We start from the raw sequence: 21305 nt of genomic DNA, 5'->3' as shown, positions 1-21305 counted from the left end.
AATGTTAAGTCAATTTCAAGATGAATTCCAATTTTCTTTCAAGTAAGTTTCCAGTAAGCCCCTGAAAGTATAATGCCCAACAACATTATCAAGTCATCATACAATAAGAAATGACATCAATTCAGGCACAGGAAATGGTCTTAAATGAACTTGCTTTGGTTGTTCACGCTTTTGAAACAGCACATGGGGCAGAGATCACACAGAAAAACTGGAACATGACATAGCTGTTCCTTTTCATTGTCTGCAAGTAAGTCATTGATCGAATGTTTGGCCAGGAGTGTTCTGCCTCTTCTGACTGTGTCACACTCTGTTGCTTCATCCATGCTTCATGTAAATTAGTCACACTGAGAACCTTGCTTTTGTGTGGGCCCCCTGAGACTTTGTGTGTGATCATGTGACTGCCTGGACCTGTTTGATGGGTGACATTTAGTCATTTGTCACATGTGGTTACATTGGATTGGTGAAACAGTCGTGACAGAACCCAAGTAGAATTCTTTCTGAGAAAACCAAACAGACTGTGATAGACCAATTTAAGAAAAAAAAAAAAGCTATCAGAATGTACTGTAGGTCTGTTTAGTAAAGGTAGTATTTGTTCCAAATAAAAAACAATCAATTAATTAACAATTAACTCACGGTCTTCTATTTTGGGCATTAGCAGGAGGATAGATATGTGATGTCAAATGGAAGAGATGCATTTAAGGTTGAGAACTGCCTGAGAAAATGTAGCTTCTGTGAAAGCTACCAAGATATGTGATCACAAAATTAGCATCGCCACTGGGAAGCTACATTATGTGATGTTTAAAATAGTGACGTTACAACCACGCTATTGAGAAATATAACTTGTATTGTCGTTACACTGCCATAAATAAACATATTACTAAACAAATATACATTTAGCATGTATAGCCTTAAGCTTGAACTGGCTTCTGGTGTCAAAACAGTGTTTACAAGTGTTGTTGACAACATTGCTTGACTAACAAGTAATTCATTTTCAGTTTCTATGTACAGTGTACCATTTTATAGTTTTATATATACGATTTTATGGTATTTATACTGTTATACGAGTCATTAATTGCTGATAGAGAGCACCATTTATGGTGGCTAACACTACTTTTGTTTAAATGAATCCTCTCAACTCACTTCACCATATATTGGGATCAAAATTATACAAGGCGCAGTAATAATAATAATAATAATAACAAAAACAATAATAATAATAATAACAGGCGGCACAGTGGAGCACTGATTAACACATCCTCCTCACAGTTCCGAGGTGTGGAGTTTGATTCCAGGGTTTGATTCCTTTGTGGAGTTTGCATGTTCTCCCTGTGCCTGCGTGGGTTTACTCCGGTTTCCTCCTATATTTGAAAAACATGCATGGAAGGCCGATTGACCACTGCGTAGGTGTGATTGTGGGTGCGAATGGTTGTTTGTCTATGTGTGCTCTGCAATTGGCTGGCGACCAGTTCAGGGTGTACCCCGCCTTCTGCCCGTTGACAACTGGGATTGGCTCCAGCATGCCTGTGGCTCTCGTGAGGATAAACGGTTAGGAAAATGGGTGGAACTGGAATGGACAATAGTAATAATAACAGTAATAATTTTACATTTACTGCACAAAATAGTCAAATGTTGAGTTTTTCAGCAGATGACAGAAAATACCTCCCAAACACACACCTTTATTTATTTATTTATTTTTTACAAAATATGTAAAACTGCAAACGTATCGGGGTACATTAAACTGTACCTTAAAGTATCGTTTTTTGTTTTGTTTTGTTTTTGTATATTCTTTATACTTTATAATGCCTAAACCTCAGCCTAAGGGACAAAAATAAAAAAGAGGTAAAAACATCAACAAAAAACAATGACATTTCTATATTCCTCTTATCTGCCATCCATATCATGTTATTTGCGGCAGTAGCTGACTGTAAGGACTTGTGCTTGTCTTGTAAAATAAGCTCTCTATAAATCCATCCATTTTCTATATTGCTTATCCTGTTTAGGGTCACAAGGATATAGAGCCTATTGCAGCTCAATTCTGGCAAAAGGCAGACAACACACGGCCTGGACTCGCATTCAGCCCTTCACAGGGCACATATCCAGACAGACAACATTCATATTTAGTGGAAATTAAACCCATGCTGCCTGCACCTAAATTAGGAAAGTGAACCACTGCAACAACCAATCAGTGTAGTTCATGTGACAAATGGCATTACTATGACATGAGTGCACAATTCTGGATGGTTTTGCACTGCAGTCATGAGCAATAGTTTTGCAAGTTGATATTCATCAACTAACTAGAATAATTGACTTAGACTTAGTCTTTTGCGGGTACAGTCTATCCAGTGTATGTATTTGTGATGCAGGACAAAATATTCTACGTTGTTTGAGTCTGAGTGACAGAATCTTATAGCTGATCCAAATGTCAACAGTGTAGCAATGTTATTATTTCATACTATTTGTCGATAGGGACAAACACGCACTCAAAATGGGGACATCTCATTGACATAATACATTTCCTAGCCCCTTCCTCTAACCCCAACCATAAAAAAATTATTGCGTACCTCCATTCCTTACCCTAACCTCAACCATATCCCAATTCAAACTAAACTCTAAAACCAAGTCTTGACCCTCAAAGGTCAATATCTGAGCAAAATGGTGACCTCCAAAATATCCCCATTTGTAGGTGAGGTCCCCATTTTGTAGCATTACCCCCCCCCCCCCACACACACACACACACACACCACATTCTAGTATGTGAGCATGAATCATGCTGATGTGTAACAGCTATTCCAAAACCTCTAGCGCTCAACATTTCCAATTAATGGAAATTAAGTACTCTTGCTGGTCTCTTAACTAAGCCAACAGTGGTACTATTTACTCTGCCACCATCAATAATATTTGCACTTTGTCAAATGAACAGAGTGCACTTTAAATCCACAAGCTTTTTCCTTCTGAATAATGACAACCCCAAAAAACAAACAACGGAGCGATTCCTGCAAATGTTCTCCTACTTACAGGTGACGTCTTCTGTTTCAGCATCAATCTTTTCTCAGTCTTATTATGAGGCCAGATACTATAAGATGAAACTTATAATCTCCTCTTGTTTTTGTCTGCTTTCCCCCCCGTGGGTTTTCAGATATCAGGTCCGCAGTGTCTCCATAATGCTGTCCTAGTCTTCTGAACTTGTTCCAGGTACCTGTATAAAACCTGAAACTGTTACATTCTTATCCCGGCCCCCATAAACCCTCCCCTTGTGGTTCCCCTCTCCTTTGGATTGTCTCCTACTCTCTTGTTTAGAACAAAACATCCTCTGTCAAGGTTTCGAATGAAACAAACCCTCCCACCCAGAGACCCTCAGAAACTAGATAAGAGTAATAAGGAAACTGAGATATAGAGAAATGTATACAGACATGACTGAAATATGTGCAGTGTAAAGATGAGGTTAACAGATAGTGATAGGTTGGTAACTGATGTGTGCTGGAACAGGAGACAAAGATGATCTGGGGGTTCAGGTATACTGTGGAGTCCGATGGAGTCTCAGTCTGTGTGACCAACTGTCCTTCATGCAGGGTGAACAAAGAACCTATTGACTTAACAAAAAGGAGCATTCTGTCTTCTCCACAGGCTAAAGCTTTGTGCTACCCTCGCACCCAACAACCCCCCTCCAAATCTCTCTTACAGAGCACAAATAACACACACACACCTGTGCTGGTACGAAACATATTCAAAAGTCACTGTTCAAAAGTCTAGGATACAATAAAGCATGAGCTCTTGTTCAGGAACTACACCACCATACATAAATGAGTTTGAAGAATGCTAATAGCTGAATGCTAAGATTTGAATGCATGCGGAATGCATATGAAATAAACTGAAATAAATGATGTGAAAATGAAAACGTATTAATTGTAGTTGAATGATGAATGAATAAAAAGAAAACTTGAACTGCAATCTGTCTAAGGTGGGATTCGAACCCTCACCTCCTGTTTACCGGCCAAAAATTTCAAAGTCTGTCCCATTGAAAAAGAATGGGGAAAATGTCATATTTAACATTAAATTGTGCGATAACTGTAAGTGAAGTGAAATCAGACAATATATTCCAAGGAAGGCATGAATTTTTAAAGCAAGTTAAAATTTTAATGGTATAAATCGGATGTATTATGTGGGAGTTGCATGGCAAAAAAGTGTGGAGAATAAAAAGTACCCGAAATAATAACAAACATTAGAAACAACATTCCCACAATAATCCGCTTAATAAACTTAATGCACAGCTCAGTGCTTTGCATATGCCACACCTTACACGCCTCCACTGTCTTAAAAATCTTATACTGTTCCGTCACTTTTCGCGGGTGATAGGCTAATTTTGGGGGGGGGGGGGGTGGGGGGTGATTAACACCTCAATTAAGCCATCCCACACCACACGGTTCCCACCCTTCTAAATACTTGCTACACTTAATACATTTAAGGTACAGTGTTCACCTCACTTTTCACGGGTGATAGGTTCCACCCCTGCCCGCAATAGGTAAATTTCCACAAAGTAAAGATCTTTTTTTTCTCCTTTTTTTAAAGAGTAAAAAATATTAAATTTAATAAGAAAAATAGCTGTAGTGTGCAGTACACTAGTTGCGTTGCCTTTAAGGCTTTTTCTATATAAATTTATTGTCCGATTGAATTTGCCGTAGTGTGACATCATCGGCCAGTGGAGGTCTTCCGCCCAGAGGAGGAATGATTTGCATTTTCTAGCTAACGGCCAATCAGAGTGACCTCCATTTTGCACACTGCAAGGTGGCGCATCCATTGAAACCATGTCTAAAAAGTACAATGACTCTTATTTATTCACAAACTGTTAGTATTTCAATATGTTTGGCATTTTTTTCCATGAATCCATGACAGTAATTGGTCTCACAAACAATTTTCAGGTTCTTTTCTTCCTCTACAGTGAAAATACCAGTGTGTGACGTACGGTTGTACCAATAAGTATAAAATAAGTGTGGGAGAAGCTCTTAATGCAGATTTCATCAGTAAGAATGTGAATATACATTTTCTCTCATAAGTTATTTTTTCGAGTGCTACTCAAAGATTGATCTGCATCATGTAATCAGAAATGAAAGCAAAGCACACAAGAAAAAACAATCGCTGTGAAATATAAACCTAACTTCTGCAAGTCGATTCACGATACTGAGATAATACACTGAATGGTTGATGCAAACAATGAAATTCGTTCTTTGCTAGGCTCTCATTATCCCATACAGGGATCCTGGCGTAAAACACCCACTGGTAAGTGTTTTCTGCGAAAAAATTACATAATTTGTAAGTAACAGCCTAATTACTGAGCATGAGTGGCCAAAATTGGTCCTAAGCACAAGTCGTAGGGGAGTACCGGCACTTATTTTTTTCCACTTAAAACACTGCTTCTCAGCCATGTCGTTGAGTAGTGATAGGAAGAGCGGTTCTTCCTGTAGCGTAACGTTCGAGGAGTGACCGCTGTACCTTACATACGTAAATAATGTACATACTTACGTAAGTTATTTATTATGTTGGGTTTCTTATTCATGAAGATTGTCTGAGCTATTTATTTATTTATGATAAAAATCATTTCATTTTCCTTTATTAATGTGTGTGGGTTTTTTTCAGTTAAGCCCACACTGGCAACCAATAGTGATTAATTTTGAGTAGCAGTACACTAAGAAATTGTGAGTATATTTTACCCAATTATGATTAGTAATTGGCTTTAGAATGTAATCATAAATGTTAGGTAAACATATTTAACATATAAGTATTTCATAATTATGGAAATAATGTGATATTTAACCACAATTTATAATTTATGTTTGCCCAATTAAAGTGGCTGCAAATTGTTACCCTACATTTATTGGGTAAATTCTATTAAACATTTTATTTATTTTTTAATTCAGTGAATTGGAAACAAATACTGTATACTGTAATTATCCATCCAGCCTGTCCTCATTTGGGTCTGGGCTGGTAACCATCCCAATGAAGACAGACTTCAGTATGTCTGGAACCGCCACCTACAAGCATACTGAAGAGTAGACTACCACTAAATAGTGGGATAATTCCAGGCAAATATTTTGGGACCCCAAACAGTCATGTACTGCTTGGTGGCAACAGATACAGTGAGGTGAACCTAATGGAATACCAACGCTGTGACCAAATATGGTTAATTGAGGAATAGATTTGCTCTAGCTTTCATTGTAAAAAGATCAATATAATGGGATCAGTATGCCGTTCTTTTATCTTATTGAGCAAACATGGGAACTGATGTCGCAATTGGCCTTTACTATCCTAAGGCATCTGCTAAATATTATATCAAAATATTTGTGACCCTTGTGGAGCAGGATCAGGACCACAGAAAGCCAAGGATGCAAAGCTGTGCTGAATTTTAGCTTGGTCAACAACAACCAGAAACTCATCCTTATGGAATAAGGTTATCTCGTACAATGGCACAAAGTCTCAGCAGCATTTTACTCCTGCCTGGACAACATTGAGCTCCTCTGTGGAGCTATAAATTTGCCGAATGATAATGATTCTGTAAGGCAATGAACTGTGAAGTGTGAGAAGGCCATGAGAGAGATGCACATAAAAAGTTATCAAAGCTGAGAGATTTCTCACCCCAGCTCTACACATTACCTGAAACATAGGAAGGAGTGTAAAAGACAAAGCCTGAAAAAAGTGCTATGAAAGGTCAGAGCAGAGATGTCAGAGACAGATGGAGGCGAAGCATATAAGGGCAAACTCATCTTTTTAAAAGTCAGTGGATTTGTGTACTGTATATATTTTGGGAGTGTCAAAATTAGTGCATTAATTTTGAGTTATTTTAAATTTCCTTTAACGCCAATAATTTTTTAAAATGATGAATTCCAGTCGCAACGCAGCAGACACGTCCACACCACATCAACATTTAGCAGTAATAAATTCAACAATAATGCATATATTTGTGGAGACTGGGGCCAAGTTGTATTTTCCAATTTTAAAAATGTGCAGAATTTTACAAGTTACTTCATGCTAAAGATTAGATAGCTCTTAATATGAAAAGAAAATGCAGTGAGTTGTCACCAATGTCTTACAAATGCAATTATGCCATCTAGTGGCAGAAAGGACCTCAACACAAATCAATATCACACTTTTTATTTTAACTCAATTTTAAGAATTATTATGAAATTAATGTATCAATGACTAAAAGATGCAGTCATAATTCTAATAATTTAACATTTTTCCACTTTTATGTCAACAAGAGTATGAAACTGAGAAAATAATTTTTTTATACATTTTATCGAACATTTGAGACAAATATAACATTTGCGATTAATCGTGAGTTAACTATTGAAGTCATGTGATTAATTATGATAAAAAAAATTCAACCGCCTAGACCGCTAATATATATACACAAATACACACACACACACCATGTACAAGTAGTGTCAGAAACTTGTATCACAATAGATATATAGTTATTTAATATCGAAAATGACACATTTTTCCCTTCAAAATAATCCCATTTTAGGTATAACAAACTTCCTTAGCTTTGTCTGCCATGCCTTCGTGCACTCCTGTCCTTCCCAATTCCGTTGTCATGGCCATTTTAATGCACCCCAAGTCTAGTCTGCCTTGTTCAGTGCCGTGTTGCGCCTCTCTAGGTGTTCCGGCGGACACTAGTTGGGTTTCCTTCCACCAATTTGTATTCAAATTTTCGAGAAATGCCTAAATAAAACTGAAAGGAAACGCTAGAAATTTGAAAAAGGGCCAAAAATTCGCAAAGAAAAATTTACGCTTAGAGGGGATGGATTTTGAAACGTATCGAAAAAAAGGAAATTGCACATTTTGGCTATGGAAACGGGTTTTGCGAGTAACCTCTAGCAAGACCGGATACACGTTGCACCTTTTGATCGGATATTAAGTCACACATACCGTACGTTTGTAGTCCCAAAGCAATGTCAGACGATAAAATAAGGTATGTTTGGGGGGACGACAAAGCAGAAATCTTTTTGGAATTAATTAAAGAAGCGAATATTAATGCAAAATTAGATGGAAAATAGCAAATAAACGCTACGGTTTATCAAGAATTACAAAAGCAAACTCATACGACGTCATCGCACGGCACAGTCGCTTCCTGGTTTTCTACTTCTTATTTTAAATTACTGGTGGATCACATCTCTATGGTGTATGCCGCCACCCACATTCGCAAAAGAAGAACAGATGAAAACGGGCATGAGTCGCATGTCCGCTTTGCACATTTTCAGTAAATTTGCTTAAAAAATTCTAAACAATTGGATGGAAACCTGACTACTGACGCCATGCCCTTGGCGCATCTGGCAACAGAAAGCAGACTGTTCTGGGCCCAAAAATTGTTGCATCTTAATTCTCGTGTCGGGGCAGGTCTAGTTCAGTATGTGTAATTTGTGAATTTGGCAGACGCGATACGCTTCCCTGGGCGTTCCAGCAATTTGGTGACAAAAAGTAGATGACCTAAAAGGAGGCCTATTGTGTGGCGCACTGATGTGATCAGCTGGATCGGGATCGGATTATATTTGGTGATCGGCTGTAATGTCTTAATTTTAATGAGACAATACAGATAATATTTAATGTTTATCAGCATTTTTTGACATTTTTTTCCTCACGCATTTCGATTGGTGTCAGTTATACATGGATTTCTGCTATTCGTGGGCCGGGCCAGGCCCTATCCCCCGCGAATGGCAGCAGTCAAGTGTTGAGTAAATAGATACATTGCTCCACAATCTGATCTAATTGGTTATCATTTTTTTTTTCCAGCTCATTGATCGCTGATCGGCATCATCAATAGCTTATATGTCATAAAATCCAGAGGAATATTCTTAAATATGTTCAATTTCAGCTAAAATTCTGTATTCTCAGTGACAGCAGGGCATCAATGAAGAGACACTCAAAATGCTGGAGATACTAATTAATTAGACCATCAACACAGCTTCTTCAGAAATGTTCTGCTTCCCAGAGGAGCACTAGCTGCCAAATATGGAGCATTGTTGGGGGAAGGAAGACATTGGGTATCTCTTGCAGTGAAAATTATGATGATGAGGAGTGTATACGGAACACTCCTTAGAATTCTCAGTGTGAAAACACATTAGAAATGTACCAATAAGCACATCTCGATTGTCTGAGGCTTGCGCTCCAATAGCCGATTTCACTCCTTTTAATACCATAATGTCCAAGTGAATGACATGATTAGCTTACATATCTCGATGTTGCATGTGTACACTCTGTGTCTCTCTTGCACTCTCTCTCACACAAACACACACTTGTCAATTAAAGCTTGCACATATACTGCAGGTTCACCTCGAGGGATTGATGTAATTGAGAGGCAGGAGAGGATAGTGAGAGCATGAAGCATGGGAAGAACAAACAAAGTAACAGGAGGGAGGCAATGATAAAGTGGCAGAAAGGAAAAGCTGCCTTGGGAAATAAAACCACACATACAAGAGGAGAAGGGAAAAGACAGAAAATCATGAGTGTACACGAACTAACTGCTCAAACAAATTGAAAATGAAAAAAAAAAGTTGCTTTGTGTTGGGCAACACGCGGGGTTGCAGTGCATGGTGTTTGGCTTCAGTTTTCCCTCCGTTTCAAAATGTACTGATTTGAGTAGGGAATCTACGTAGACAGGAGTGGGAGGGCAACAGGAGAGGGGGAGCCCGGCCTGGGTCCATCTTAATCAATAAGGGAATACGAGCTCTGATTCTGGGGAAGTCCCGCTTAGCGACAAATTGAAGCATACAGTAGGAGTAATACCACAAAGTATGCTTGAAGTGTTGATTGGTGAGTTTTTGACGCAATGTTAAAAATATAGAAATTCAGAAAAATTGTTCTGGAAGTGAATTTCTATAGGGTGGCCTCTCTGCTATGGGCTTTACCTTGTTTGCATTTCAGAACGTCAGTGCATTTCTTTCATTCAATTCAATACAGTATTCATCAGACTTCACCTGTGCAAAGCACACTACCAAAGTCTAGTTAATGACGCGTTTTATGACAAAATCAACCGGTTGTGTTTTTTTTACTGTTACGGTGCACGATGTCCGTGACCGTTTGCTTTTTTGGGGTGGGCTGTGTGAGCGCTCCTCCCAGATTTGTGGCCATTGTCTCCGACTCAGTCCGCCAATCAGGGCGAGGGAGGAGCGCTGTTTGCCATACTGGCTTTAGGTGCGGGACCAGCTGTGGTCATTAGTGGCCACAGTTCAAAAGGCTGGTGGTCAGGCTGGTTGCTGGTCTGGCTGTTTGTGTGTGTTTGCCCTCCCTTCGTTTTGTAGCCAGCTCCTATACCTCTCGTGTGTTTTTTATTCCGCTGTCCTTTCGTTTAAGTGCAATTTTAGCCATAAGTAAACCAGTCGAGGTCATTTTAGTCCACTATTCATTCGTATGACTTTGCCATAAGTTTGTTAATTCATCCATCACACTTATTATTCATTCGACACTGCACTCGGGCAGTTCGGAAGGTCGGCGTAGTGGCCAGACTTTCGGGAGCATTTGCTCCCTCCCATTTCAGTTTCTGTGTTGAGGTATAGTGCTGTGTGTTTTGTCGTGTCATGCCCCACTCGTGTGTAATTGCCCCTCTCATGTCCACCCATTTGGTTTCAGTGTGCCCCTTTTTCCGCCACTTCCCACCTCCATGTGTCGTACCCCTGCCAAACATCAATTATGTGCTACCCGGCATGTAACAAATGGGGGTATGGGGGCTTGCTAACTAAACAAATGAACGAAGGGGGGCAAACACACACGAACAGCCAGACCAGCAATCAGCCTTTTGAACTGTGGCCACAGCTGGTCTAGCACCTGAAGCCAGTACAGCAATCAGCGCGCCCCCTGCCCTGGTCGGTGGAGTTGGAGACAATGGCCACCAATTAGGGAGAAGCGCTCACACAGTCCACACCAAAATAAAACAAACGGCCACTGACATCGTGGACCGTAACATTACTTGAAGTGTCTGTTAGCATACTGTTGAAGAAAGATCTTTTCTCCGCGTGTTCGTTTTCTTTCGGGTAGTGAGAATGTTGGTTATCCGAATGCAGGCTGGAGATCGATGAACAGTCACTTCGAAGCTTTTATTTCTACAGAATATTCCGGGCACAAATGAGATCCAGACAATTGCTGCAGCCTCTCATTAGTGCGAAGATTACAGTGGACTTACAACATTCTTATACTATCTTGAAGGGAGGTACCAGAAAACCCCCAATCCCCCAGAGTTCACCAGACATGAGATAAGACTTTTACAGACATCATTCAATACACATGACGACACAAGCAAAAATTGCGACAGCACTCACAAAGACACATCCACAGATAAAAGTTCTACTGAGGAAATAAGTAAATTAAAACAGTTATGACTAAATCTGGGCAGAAGACCCTCTTCAATACCCAACATGCTAGTCTAGTCTTGCAAAGCCTCCTTAAGAACCAGTAGAGTTTCAAAGCCAAGCAGTGTGAATTTCATGTTATGCCTGTTCAATTTCTAGGATTCATGGTGGTGAAAAGTCAACTCAAGAGCGGATCCAGCCAAGATCCTGGCTGTTGTTGACCAATTCCTACATCAAGAAAGCATTAGCAGAGATTCTTGGAGTTTGCCAACTTCTATAAGTGTTACAGTAATATGGCAGAACCTCTGACAAAGCTTACATCCAATGAAGCACCTATTGTGTGAACCTCAGAGGCTGAATCTACCCTAGTTTGCCTTAAGCGTTCATTCACAGGTCTACCGATCTTGACTCATCTTAATCCTTTGTCATAGTGAGGGGCTATCTTGTCCCAGAAATCCCCAGTTGACTTAAATCTTCCTTATGTTGCCTCAGACCATCTTAAAGCAATTCTAATGCTAGTAACAGCACTACAGAAGTGGACGCACCGGTTGAAGTTCGCCTCCGTCCCATGGCAGGTTCTCGCTGACACCAAGCACCTTGACTACCTCCATTCAGGTCATAGATTTAACTCATGTCATGCTTCTTGGGCCTTGTTTCTCACCAGATTCAATATCTCCATAACTGACCGAAATGGTTGCCGCAATGTCAAGCGAGACATCTTGTCAAGGTTCTAAAGTACTTTGTCCCATAGCCATACCATAGTGTCTGTGGCCGAGTTGTGTGGGCAGTACGGTGGGAAGTGGAGAAATCAGTGGCCAACACTGTTAGGGTCGTTCAGGTTGCTTAGGATTACATGCTGTTGGTCCCAACGGAATTGCCACCAGAGATTCTACCACAGTTACATGAATAAAAGACGGTGTGTCATCCTGGAGTAAGCCGAATACAGTTCCTGATATTCCAGAAGTTCTGGTGGCCAGGTTTTCTCAAGGACATTCAAGAATTCATCTTTGCCTGTTCTGTCTGTTCCTATAAGTCGTCTTGTCATCCTCCTGCTTGTTCCTACAACCGCTTCCCATTCCCTCTCACCCTTGGTCACGTACAGTATCACCTTGGACTTTGTCACAGGTCTTCCTCTGTCTCATCGTAAAATCTGTAATTCTCATTTTTGTGAACTTTATTATCCATCCACTAATCCATTTACTACCGCTTATCCGGGTCGGGTCGTGCGGGTATCAGCTTTAGGAGGGAAGCCAGGTGGGACATGCTCGGAACACCTCTCTAGGGAGGCGTCCAGGAGGCATCCGAACCAGATACCCAAGCCACCTCAACTGGCTCCTCTCAATGTGGAGGAGCAGCGGTTCTACTCCGACTGCCTTTCGACTAATGTCAGCTGGGATAGGCTGCAGCTCCCACGACCCTGAAGTGTATAAGCACTGTGCTGCCAACCTATAGGAATTTACTTCCAGAACAATTTATATGTATTTATTAGTACAATTGGTTATGAGACTGGTTCTAATAACTTCACTAAAATCAAGGCATTGCATTGCAATTGCACAAATGAATATTCATCCTTTAACAAATAAATTAACCACAAAATTATTCAAATATTTACTTAGCACATTCCAACCATGCACACACACACACACACACAAATGGGCACACATTGTAGCTTTTTGCCAGCGGCTCCTCAAACTTTTAAATGCTAAAAGACATAGAAACAAATAAAAACAAATCCTTAAAAATATGACACACCATTATCTACGCTTCAACTAACCGGTGTTTCTCGTTCTCGTTAGCACACAGTCGTAGTCTGTGCATTAATATATATTATAATTGTTCCTCACAACTAATTTGAATCCGTCCAGTGGCGACCAGGATTAGTTGTTGGCTTTAGCTTTTGGCTAACGTCAGACTCTTCCGCAAGCTTCCACTGCGCATTTTGTGAGCTTCAGCTTAACTTTATTTGAACAGATCAACGCAGCAATTAGTATTAAAGTAATAGTAATAAAGTATTTTTGCCCGTTTTCGACCTGTTTGAATGATTTTTTGGGTTGCTGTTTTTTGTAGTATCCAGATCAGTGTTACCGGCATTACAAGCTAACATTAACAATAATAACAAAAGTTAACAAAATACGGACAAGCTGTAGCAGCTGGCAGCTCCGTATGTGGTATTGAAAAAGGATGGGATGGGTTAATAGGGTACAGTTAGTCCTCTAGTTACGAACATCTGACTTACGGATATTCGCAGATGTGAGCAAACGCTGACTAATGTCCATAAATGCCATAAAATGCCATTTTGCGCTCGCAAATTCATACTTTTAAGTGTACACCACATCATAAATTACGATACTTTACTGTAGTTTCCATTTCTGCCACAACCTTGCAGAGCAGCACCGCACCATGTTATCATCTCAGCTCTCTCTTTGTCCCTCTTTGCCTGTCTCGTTGGCTCTCTCACTCGCCGTGCACTTGCACTGTAATTTGCACGTTTCCTTGCAAGTTAACGTTATGCAAGTAAACTTTATTTAGCATGGATGATAAAATTAATGTTAATGCTATGCGCTACATGTCTTGTGTAAGTTTGATTGCTTGGGTGACTCAACACCGGCATTGCTTCGAGCGAGAAAAGGGAACGGAAGGAAAAAAAGTTTTAAGATCGCTAGTGAATCTGGTGACCTGTGGTTGTGATGGCTGCTAAATGCTATATTGGTTGACAGTTCAACACTATACCAACTTCCTCGCTCCCCATTATCACCATGCCTTGGTTGTGTTGTATACTTCTCGGTCCCAAAGACAGCAATGATATCGTCACCCTATTAAAATAATTGCCTAAGTCATTTTTTGCACACACAAAATTTTTTTTTTTTTTTCCCGAAATCATCTCATCATGATGCAAATGGTTCATTTTTGTGTGTTTCCTGTAAAATCTGAAAAAAATGACGTAGCCAATTGTTTTAAGAAGGTGTTGATATTGTACCACATTGTTTAAATTTTTACCATTTTACCATGTTATTTATGTATAGACAGTACAGTATATGTCTAAGAAATTATATACAGTATATAGAATATATACTGTATATAATTTCTTTTTTTCCCCCATTTGTGTCATTTTTTATTTTATTTATTTATTTATTTTTATTGGAACTTGACTTATGAACAACTCACAGCCTCGTTAGTAATGTGTGATGACAACCTGTAATCGGGAAAATACACGACTGGTACTTTCTCAAAGTGTGAAAGGTGATAAAACAGGTGAATCGGTCGAAATGTGACGTGACTTGTGTGGACTGATCTTTTCCTGGGTATCCTGTTACTACCTCAGAGCAGGGTACCACGTAACATTCACATTTAATGGAGCAACTTCATTTTTTTAACATTAATTTCGATCATTTTCCACACTTCTCTCTCACACTCTACCTAATTGGCACACTCACACACACTATGAAAGATAATTCCTCTTGCCGTGAACCACTTTTCCCATCTCTTTCAGGGGATGCTGGAGGCAGTTGTATAACATCTTTTATCGGCAGATTCGATTTGACTTTTTTATTCACTTTAAAAAAAAAATTGTGAGCTAGGAAAATTCTCATTAGTAACATGCAGCTGTGCTGAATGAGAATTACTTTCTATGTGCAGCTCTGAAGCAAATTTGCAGACAATGTTTCACTAATGCTACCTCACAGTAATTCCCCACAGTTGCTGTGTAAATGACCACAAACCTAATTTTTATTATCATTTTTATGGATTGGAAGTGTTGAAGCTTCTGGCTGTAAAGAGACGGTGGTGAGCCAGCTTGATTTGAGCTTGAGGTCCTGATTTAGAAGTTGATCTATTTCTGCTCACTCTTAAACCCTGCTGGGGAATATTTAAATCTGCTATGGAATGTGTATAATGTGAGCGGGTGAGAGAGAGAGAGAGAGAGAGAGAGAGAGAGAGAGAGAAAGAGAGAGAGAGAGAGAGAGAGAGAGAGAGAGAGAGAGAAAATAGTTCAAGGAGAAGAAAATGTTTCGTATCATAAACAGTTGGATGATTAACTGGAATACCTGTTCTTGCATTTCATACACAGTTTTAGCTTCATGGTTTGGAGTGATATAAATAAGACCGAACTAAAAATATGATAAAAAAGGAACCTAAACTTTAAGGATACTGTATATATTCAGAATTAGTATGAACCAGGTTGGAATAAGCGCTATAGTTAATAATTCTAAAGCAGGGCACGTGCCGATCAAGCCAAGCGCACCCTCTGGCGACACACACACACACACACACGCGTGCGCGCACACGCAGACAAGGCACAATTTTGTCGCATCTAATTCAACAGCCAGCAAAAAGCCACTTTCTACCCCTTTGACCTCTGCTAATGCAAATATTAAAGACATAATCAACACACTCCAAAAGAGGAGTAGTGTTCAAGAAAAAAATTAATAAAATTGTTCACACTGTGTAACATAATAGACATGCAACATGCACACTTGAAGTCAAACTTATAGATGGCACGCAAAACGGTGAAAAGTTGAATAAACAAGCAATAACTCACCTCAGACGTGAGCGTGACGCTCTGCTAAAAGGACCGGCTGCACCCTCTGTCTGTCCTCACACAGACACATGCACTAACGCTCGCGATGCGCATGTGTGTGTAAGGACAATGAGATTGGACTGGAAGGAGGCAAGCAGCTGGAGTAGGAGGAAAGGAAAGGGGAAGGAGGGGATTGGGCGGGAAGGTGAAGAGGAGAAGGAGAGAGAATAATGAGGCGCAGGAGTGGCACAACAAAAAGTAAGAGGACAAAAGACTGAGACAGCATCCCTTTATTGATGTGTGTGTGTGCGTGCGTGCGTGTCAAGAGCCTTCTATCGTGACACCTACTGTGCTAGCAGAAAGAGCATCTTTCAACTCTTGCTGGGTGTGAGTTCTCTATTCCATCAGCTTGTCTGTTCCTCTCACATTAACACACATTTCATGTCCTCTCTCTCTCTCTTTCTTACTCGCTCAGTTAGTCTGGGGAAATACCTCCACCAATAATATTTTCAAAGGTATCTCAGTATGTTACGTCCAATACGCTTTGAAGTGACTAGGGATGGGTAAGTATCAAAACCAGGTATCGATATCGAGCTGGTACCTGGTCTTATTTCAAGGTGCTGGCCATCGGGAATCTTAGGATTTTCCTGAACGGCTGGTGCATTTTCGGGCCGTTTGCCTCGTCTACAACTAGAGCTGGGTTGAAAAAATTGAATAATCAATATCGAATCGATTTTCATTTTCGAGCTCAATACCGGTTCATAAAATCATGAATCGATTATTTAAATATCTTTTTTTGCCGTAAATTCTTAAGAAAAGAGAATTTTAAAGGATGAGTTTTTTGTATCATACTGTTTTCTTGAAATGTACTGTTCACATGAATTTAAAAGTATTTTCTTACATTTATGGAAAACCTGACCTATTGCACTTTAAGACAATTTAGAATCGTTTTAGTTTATATTTACAATTATTAAATTAGAACCATTAAATGATTTTCATCTCAGCCTTGCTGATGTCAATGTTTGTGAAACACTTAAGTGATTATAACACGTATTACTTTAAAGGATCTTTGTGCAGTTTGTCACTTTTTCACTCACAACTGCCACCTCTGGTCCAAAGCGTAACTGCAGCATCTGTGTCAAGCTCGTTCATGGTGCGTGTGCAAGTACGTGCACGATCTTAAGTGCGCGCCATATGTCCGCTACTCAGCGGGGACGCACATTACGTCACCCTCCACCACTGCTCCCCTCCCCAAAGAAACTGTGGAGTGTGATCCGCACACTCTACTGTAAAGGTAAGATAAAAGTTGATAGGTCAAACAGTCGGGGCTATTCATACTCATCTGGGCATTGGTGGAGCATGCATGATGTAGAAAAAGCTTTAATATGACCTTTTTAAACGGCTCAATGCACCTTTAATTAACAAACTAAATCCTACGTCCGCAAAATGTATTTTATTATTAAAATGTAATATTTGTGGAGTTTTTATCATGTCCTTGATGTTTAAAAAGAGTTTATGTTCCATAATAAATCAATATTGGATTGAACTGAAGTGAATTGAATCAAATCAGTGAAAAATCGAATCGATTGAGGAAATTAGAATCGATACCCAACCCTATCCACAACCACACCCCACCATCCAATAATCCAATAAGTATAGTCTTGGAACTCTATTGTAAACCAAGGGACCCTATGTACAGTATTTTAGGCATGTGACTGCTTGTATATTCAGATTTATTCGCATATATTCAGATTCATCAGTACAGAAGTGTATCGAAACAAATACATTGCATCTCAGCCTTTTACCAGAAGATGAATTTGTTTTTGGCAGTATGTCAAACTTGTCAGGCAAACCTCTCTGTGTATCTCTTTGGCTCTTAATATTCAGCCAAAGCAATCACAACTGCCGTATTTATGGCATAACAAACAATTCCGATGATTTAAAACGTTACTGTTGCATAGTTTCTCAAAAAAAAGACAAGCTATTCTAGTGATGATAAGTGGAACAGAGAATAGATGGAAGACAACACGCTTAACTCGTATGCTACTTGCAGGGCACATATAGAAAGAGAGAATCATTCACACTCACTTAAAGATGCATTGCGGAGTTTAAAATGTTAATGGATTTCTACATCATACATGCTTCATTAATGCCCAAATGAGTACTGTACAAGATTGACATTTTAACTGTGACTGGACCTATCAGCTTGAAACTTCCCTCCAGTGTGCAGTGTTCTCCGTTTCTTGGGAGTGGGGAGGGCTTGGAGGGGTGGATGGTGACGTCATGCTCATTCCCGCGGACATTAAGTGTTCTGCTAGCTAGCGTACAAATGTGATGGAAAGTGAAAAAACAAACAAACGAGATCGGCTTTATGCACAGCCCAAACTCCAGCTCAGACTCCAAGAAAACTGAATAAGAGTTTATTCAAGCACACTTGAGTGAGTATACTCACATGCACACTATGCGTGAGCTTGACAAAGTGGCTGTAGTTACATTTTAGGCCAGAGATGGCAGTCACGAGTCAAATAGTGACAAACTCCGCGAAGCATTTTTAAACATTATTACATATTAAAAAAATATGCTTTGTTTCTTAGCATTTTTTTAATAGATTTACATGCAGATATTAACCTTGTCAAAATTAGGGTTGCACAATAATATCGGTGGCGGATAATTATCGGCAATTATCGACCAATTTGACGTCATACAGATAAACCAGATAATAAAGAAATCCGCCGATAATAATCGACATGCTACGTTGGTCCATCTGTTGTGTTTGTTGCTTAAAGTCAGCTTAAAACAGAGCAGTGACTGCGGCATGTCAAGATGCCCGAATCTCTCCACTAAGGAGTCCATGATTTGCTGCTAGAATTTGTCTGTGTACGACGCCTGTTTCAAAATATATGAAGTTGGAAATTTTTACTTCGGGTTGTGTAAAACTGGCACTCATCTCAGCTCACAATGTGCTATTCTCTTTTCAGACAGGACACAACCCCTCACCATTCAAATGAAGAAAACTAGTATTCCACTTTTTCGTTGCGCCCTCTGGTGGAGAAGAAAATTGCATTGTGACAACTTACCCGTGATACAACTAGCCCCGTTCTCCTCTATTGGTTGAAAATAGCATTATTGTGCATCCCAAGCAAAAATGATCAAGCTCATTATGTTGACAAGCACGCAGGCAAAAGCTGCCCTGCGTTTTGCCTCAGTTATTTCCCAGTACTTGAGAATGGATCTTTTTTTTCTTTTTCAGATGAGTGTTTTTCATTGCTTGAAATGATGCGGGCACTTTATAAAACATCCACTTTGTCAAAGCTTTCACGTTTGCTTTTGTTGGAGAGGGTTCAGTATAAAGTGCCCCTTAGAAGTCATCCTAACAATCTGAACAAGTCCGAATGCAAAAGCTATCCATCCATTTTCTATGGCATTTGTCCTCATTCGGGTTGATAGTGAGCTGGAGAGGCGGGATCAATCCGGAACTGCTTGCTCGCCAAATAAACAAAAAAACACCATTCACACTGATATTTACACTTAAGGACAATTTGCAGTCTTCAATTAACCTATAATACACACACATGCATGGGGAGGTCAGATTTGAACCCTGACTCTCAGAACTGTGAGCCAGATGTGCTAACCATTAGGAACACTGTGCTCTGTTATTATATACTTCAACTCTAAAATTCAACTTCTTTTACAGTTCTTTGTCGATTATAATGAAACAATGGAGCAAAAATTACACTCGTTGGCTGTTCAAAGTTTTCTATTGGATCACTTATTGTGCATAAGAAAAGTATCACACATGCGCACACACCATGAGTTTCAGGTGTGTGTGTCCATGTGTGACAAGCAGCTTCAGTCCTCTTTGCTGAACCACAGAGAAGCCAATCTCCACATCCAATTATTTGCTCCTCAAAGGAAGACAGATGGGGAGAGTGGAAAACATGTATGGGACCCGAGTCAGTGAGGGAAAGGAAGGCTCTTTGAGAATCTGCACTGGGGGGAATTCATTAGAACGAAAAGAAGTATAGAGAAAAAGAAACCCTCTTTTACTTGAGCCCAGAGAAGACTCCTAAAATTAGTCGCAACCAGAGCCTGCGGACACAACAAAGCAGCAGGAGTGAATGAGAAGCAGTTCAATACCCAAAGCAAGAGACGCACATGCTCGTTTTGAATCTATGTTGATTTTGAGTTTTTAACGTGTGTGTGTGTGTGTGTGTGTGTGCGTACCCTCCTCAGGCAAGTCCTGCCCTCTGAATCGTATCAGTCTTGTGCTTTCGAAGCCTTCTCCATCCCTCCCTCTCGCCAACCTTCATCTTCTGGGATATTCCATGAAAGAAGAGTCGGACACAAGTAAAAACTCGCTCCAGTTTCCGTCTCCTTTCAGAGCGGTTTACGCCGCTCCTTTCCTCTTATTAGCTTTATCTGCGGTAACATTTTTATTTCTATCTTGCGTCGGTGACAAGCGGCGTGCGGAGGGGGAGGAGATGAAAGCGTGGAGAGAAGAGTACAAAAAAAAAGAGATGGGGGGGGGGGGGCAGAACAAGTGTAGGTAGCAGGCGGGGAATGACGGAAAGAGGCAGGTGGAAATATAGTGAAACATGATGGAGGCTGTCCTTATGACATACCACCAACGTGCTTGAGGATGACTAGATGAACAGATTGATAGAGAAAGGTGGACGGTTCGAGGGAGTGATTCAACACGTATGCCCATGCACACTCACGCGCAAACTTTTTGGGTTGCTTATCATTCATGAATTTTTCCTTCCCACGCATGGCTACCCTACGCATGCAAATGGAAAAAACGGCCCTGAACAGAATCCTAATAGAAGAGAGCGCGTGCAAGTGTGTGCACGTATTTCTTTATACTACTTAAAGAAAACAGTTGTAGCAATATTTTCAGCTTCCCTGGGATCGTAGTAAAAGGCAAAGATGGTCGAATGCCAGCTTTTCTGTCACAGCTCTGTTGTGGTAAAGAGGCTCGAGTTTACTGCTAAAGATGTATTGGCAACTTGTGATGAAGTACGAGGATCCACAGATTGAGCGACTGCAAGGACAGGCAGCATGCAGAGAGACTTCTGGCAGGCTGGCTGGAGGGCTGAGCAGAATGGATTTGGGCAAGCAAACAAACAAAAATGAAACTATTCTATGCGTCATCACACAAACCAAGTGTTTACTTAGTTTAGATCTTGCAAAGAATGTTAATAGAGCCTGGATGCAGTCGGGCCTCCCAATTTGAATGCCCCTGAAGTTGTTACAATCTGGTGTAGGGCTGAACAATTGTGGAAAATAATATAATATAATATATATATACCCACACTTACAAATATTATTTACTTGTTTTACTACCTCAAAATATTGTTCAGATTTTTGCTTACTTTAATAGTTAACCACCTCAATTTTTTTTACTATTTTTGTTTCTATTCTATGTCTGTTTTTAACGCAGACAACCAGATATG

The 21305-nt window shown here is 40.0% G+C and overlaps 1 long non-coding RNA gene across 2 annotated transcripts in view; it reads right to left on the bottom strand.

Annotated features, from left to right (window-relative positions):
- LOC144055970 (uncharacterized) overlaps positions 1 to 20305 on the bottom strand; it is a 29340-nt gene extending 9035 nt beyond the window's left edge. Inside the window, exons 1-2 of one of the 2 annotated variants that reach the window (XR_013294963.1) lie at positions 20077 to 20305; positions 15874 to 16010 (exon numbers count right to left, since the gene is read on the bottom strand). This is a non-coding gene — a long non-coding RNA (uncharacterized LOC144055970). Of the gene's footprint in view, positions 1 to 15873; positions 16011 to 16200; positions 16264 to 20076 lie in introns of those variants that run through there. The other variant, XR_013294964.1, reaches the window with a different exon arrangement.
- Positions 20306 to 21305: the final 1000 nt, after the last annotated feature.

Source organism: Vanacampus margaritifer, chromosome 8, assembly GCF_051991255.1.
Source record: "Vanacampus margaritifer isolate UIUO_Vmar chromosome 8, RoL_Vmar_1.0, whole genome shotgun sequence".
NCBI lineage: Eukaryota > Metazoa > Chordata > Actinopteri > Syngnathiformes > Syngnathidae > Vanacampus > Vanacampus margaritifer.
This window is presented reverse-complemented; position numbering and strand designations above follow the sequence as displayed.